We start from the raw sequence: 4464 nt of genomic DNA on the forward strand, positions 1-4464 counted from the left end.
ACTTAAAATGTGGTTAAAAAGCATGGATCCACATGGATCCTCAGGATCTTTGCATTGGGTCACCCCAAATTCACCATCAGATCACATAGCATGTCCATGGCTACAGCCTGCCCCCCAAAAATCACACACGCACTGTTGCCTGGGGCTGCAATGGTGCAAAAATGTGGTTAAAAAGCATGGATCCACATGGATCCTCAGGATCTTTGCATTGGGTCACCCCAAATTCACCATCAGATCACATAGCATGTCCATGGCTACAGCCTGCCCCCCCCCAAATCACGCACCCACTGTTGCCTGGGGCTGCAATGGTGCAAAAACGTGGTTACAAAACATGGATCCTCAGGATCTTTGCATTGGGTCACCCCAAATTCACCATCAGAGCACATAGCATGTCCATGGCTACAGCCTGCCCCCCCCAAAATCACACACCCACTGTTGCCTGGGGCTGCAATGGTGCAAAAACGTGGTTACAAAGCATGGATCCACAGGGATTCTCAGGATTTTTGCATTGGGTCACCCCAAATTCACCATCAGATCACATGTCTGTGGCCACAGCATGAAGCACAAAAATGATACATCCACTGTTTCATTCAGAATGTTTTTTCCCTTGTTTTCCTCCTCTAAAAACGATGTGCGTGTTATGGTCAGGTGCGTGTTATCGAGCGAAAAATACGGTAATTTTTACAGTCACATGCTTCTCCAAGCATGGGCTTGCTGTCTTTTCTTCTAACTTCCAAGCAACTGTATTTTCATCTCTTTCCTGAGCTCAGCACTCAGCCTTTTGTATCTTAACTAGGCCATGCCTTGTAGCTTCTATGAGAGATTTCTACTTTTACCATCTCCTCCAGCTTTGCTCTCTTTCTTTCATGCAGAGAAGAAGCACTCCAACACTCTATTCAACTTAGCAGTGTTCACAGTGGATTCTGAAACACAGTCAGCTTGTTTCACATAAAATGGAGTCTGTCCATCATTAGATGCCTCCCTTGTGACCAACGTTAGCCGATCACATGAAAAATGCATACAAGCATTTACAATTTCAGTGAATTAAATTACTATATTTAACACTCCTCCCATTACTGAAAATAGGCTTGGGAGAAGTGCTTCATTGTAGCCCAATCAAATAGGTTGTGTTGTGTGTTTGTTGCCATGTGTGTGTGTGTGTGTGGTACCCAAGACAGTTCATCTGGTTTGCAAAGGTGTCAATAGGCCAAAAAGATTAGCAACCCCTTGTGTAGGTAGACCCTATCTAGATTCCAAATAGGGACGTGGGTGACGCTGTGGGTTAAATCACAGAGCCTAGGACTTGCCGATCAGAAGGTTGGCGGTTCGAATCCCCGCAACGGGGTGAGCTCCCGTTGCTCGGTCCCTGCTCCTGCCAACCTAGCAGTTCAAAAGCATGTCAAAGTGCAAGTAGATAAATAGGTACCACTCAGGCGGGAAGGTGAATGGCGTTTCCGTGCGCTGCTCTGGTTCGCCAGAAGTGGCTCAGTCATGCTGGCCACATGACCCGGAAGCTGTACGCCGGCTCTCTCAGCCAATAAAGCGAGATGAGCGCCGCAACCCCAGTGTTGGTCACGACTGGACCCTAATGGTCAGGGGTCCCCTTTACCTATATTCCAAATCTATCCTATGATCACATGTGATGGCTCTCTGTACTCCACCAGAGGGGGCTGCTATATATGACTGACATCATTCTCGGTTATCTCAGGCAGGAGTGATTCTTTCACATCACCTGCTGCTACCTGATTATTTTGACCAGAGATACTGCCGATTAAACATGGGATCTTCTGTAGACAAAAGCACAAACTTTGGCCCTGAGCTATGGACCCTCTAGAGGGACAGCATAGGGTATGATGCTCTTTTCTTAGTAAATTAAGACCTGATTCTAAGTTTTGTATTGGTTATAAAAGCTGCTGAATCTTTACAATACCACAAAATATAATGTTTACATACGCTTGTGTCTCAGATGGATGGGGCTAGATCTGCTGTTTCTTCCACTGGCAGTGGAAATGGAAATTGCCTTTGTTCACGTTTTCATCCCAGGTCTTGAATGAAAACAAATCAAGTGAATATGATCGGCATGTATTCCTTTGAAAAAGCCGCACATAGGGCTCATCCACACTTACCTTTTGGCCTGCGCTTTCTAGGCACAGCTCCCGGCTTTCCTGGTTTGTGTCAGAGGCTCCCCACCTCCACTTTTGTTTCACCCTGCCACTTTCCCCAGGAAAAGCTGCTCTTTAATGCTGAATCGGAACAAATGGCAATTCGAGTTTTCCAGTGGTAAAGAGCAGGGAACTTGCCAGGGGAAAAAAAAAAGGGTTCGGAGAAGGAGCTTTAAAGTGCGGACCTGAGCCTAGAATGTAGCACAAAGGCAAGTCTGGATGAGCCAAGTGTCAATGATTTTTAAAAAATTAATCAACTCTTGCTTTGATGTTTACATTGAAATGAAAGTTGCGGAAATAATGACATCATTAATTACTTAAAATTACTAACTTGTGTTCATTATGGAACTGATTTTCTAAGTTGCCTTATGTGAGGCCAATGAGCTTGGCAGCGTGGACACGGAACAGGGCTTTCTGGGTGGTGGCCCCATGCCTGTGGAATTCACACCAGCCTATCAAGCCTTTCAATGAGGCTTGAAGACCCGTTTCTTTACCACTGTATGGTTGTATTGGTTTGGTGTTTTATATGGTGCTGCTGAGCTTATAATAATTTCATAGAGCTTACTGTTCTTAAGAGTCTGGATTCTGTTTGTGGCTAATGTCATTGGTGGGTCTTGCACTTTTATCTATTTATACATACAAGCATTTATATACTGTCCTCTCATAAAATATCAGGGTGGAGTAGAGAGCACCCTGCCAGCAATAGAACAGTGTTACGGTTGGTGTTTTAAGGTTATAAATAGAAAGTTTGTTATATATTTACTCGCTAAAAGCCATCTTGAGAGAGTCTTATATTAAAATCTAGATATATATATATATATTAAAAAATAATATCATTAAAAAAATAATGTCAATAATAGGTCATTGGCTGACAAGTAAAGGGCCAAGATGCCATGTCTTTCCCCCTAGGGGTCTACAAGGGAGTACCTTTCAGGAGGCTTATAATGGCTAATTTCCACAGTAGGCACAAATGTACAGTGGTACCTTGTGTTACGTACAATCCCCCTTACAAATGCTTTGCGTTACGCACTCCGCTAACCCGGAAGTAGATGCCCCTTGTTGCAAACTTTGCCTCGGGATGCGGGCGGAAGTCGTGCTCCAGCGGCGCAGCAGCAGCTGGAGGCGCCATTAGCGAAAGCGCGCCTCATGTTACGAACGGTTTCTGGTTACGAACGGACCTCTGGAACCAATTAAGTTCGTAACTGGAGGTACCACTGTATAATGGAGAGGGTTCAGAACTGTGTGGTGCAGGTTGGGGAGAGATGTGTCTGCTGGGTGAAAATATTGCCCCATTTCTTCCCAACTTTAGTGATTGTGGCCCATTTCATAATATTCCTTTTTCTGGTGATCTAATGGGGCAAATTCACTTCCTTGCCTTTCCTCATCTGCTCACAGGATTTTGCCACATGCATCCCAGATCACTGCAGCGCAGAATATTGACACATCTCCTATCCCCCGCTTTCCCTCCCCATATGAAGTGCCTCACACAACTCACTCATTCAACTTGTGAGGATTGTCTCACTTGGTGTAATTCGTATCCATGACATCATCGCATGCATCATTTATTATGACATGCTTTTTAAACCTCTTTGTTTGTTCTTCGGCCTTCTTGCTTGTGCCCACAGATGATTTTCATATGATAATTCTTTCCTTATTTTCCCCATTTCCCTTTTCTGCTCAGAAATAACTCCCCTTTTCTACCACATCGATGGCACTGGGAGAACATGCATGATTATTTGTCTTAAGCAGAAACAACAACTTTTGCTAAACCTCACATATACATCATTCATAATAATCATCCATCATAAGGTCTTTACATGTGTGCATGTCACCAGCTAATGATCATCCATGTTTTTTACCCCTCCTTTTTTTGGAAAAAGTGTGTGTACAGAGTCCGAAGTGAGATCATCCCACATGTGTTGTCCCCCAGGTATGTCTAAAATGGAAAGTGAGCTTCACTTGTAATTGTGAGTATATAGGAACAGGCTATTTAATTGTAGCTTGACAATCAACTTGGATGATGTTCTCGCTAAATCATCGCTGACAAAAATATTTTGCTGAAATCCCTAAAGCCAAAGCACAGCTACACAAATAAATACTGTAGCAGAGCCTGACAGAAAGACATCCAGGCCAATCTCTTCCAGATGGCACTGATGGATGGCTTTGTGCTTCTATTTATTTGGTTTCCCAGGCAATGGTGTCTTGCCTTCACTGTCCATCACTTGATTAGTTTTGATCTGGAGGCTGACCTTGCGGTCTTTACAACACTAGGTGGGCAATTTGGTAGGTTTACTTCATGGAT

The 4464-nt window shown here is 44.0% G+C and overlaps 1 long non-coding RNA gene across 1 annotated transcript; it reads right to left on the bottom strand.

Moving 5' to 3' along the window:
• Positions 1-1953: 1953 nt before the first annotated feature.
• On the bottom strand, positions 1954-3601 carry LOC310753155. Its single transcript, XR_014543239.1, has 3 exons — positions 3556-3601; positions 2127-2295; positions 1954-2045 (listed from the first exon to the last, which is right to left on the bottom strand). It is a non-coding gene; the product is annotated as an uncharacterized lncRNA (long non-coding RNA).
• Between the last annotated feature and the right edge of the window lie 863 nt (positions 3602-4464).

The sequence above is a fragment of the Podarcis filfolensis genome (assembly GCF_964270895.1).
Source record: "Podarcis filfolensis genome assembly, chromosome: 17".
NCBI classification, from domain to species: Eukaryota; Metazoa; Chordata; class Lepidosauria; order Squamata; family Lacertidae; genus Podarcis; species Podarcis filfolensis.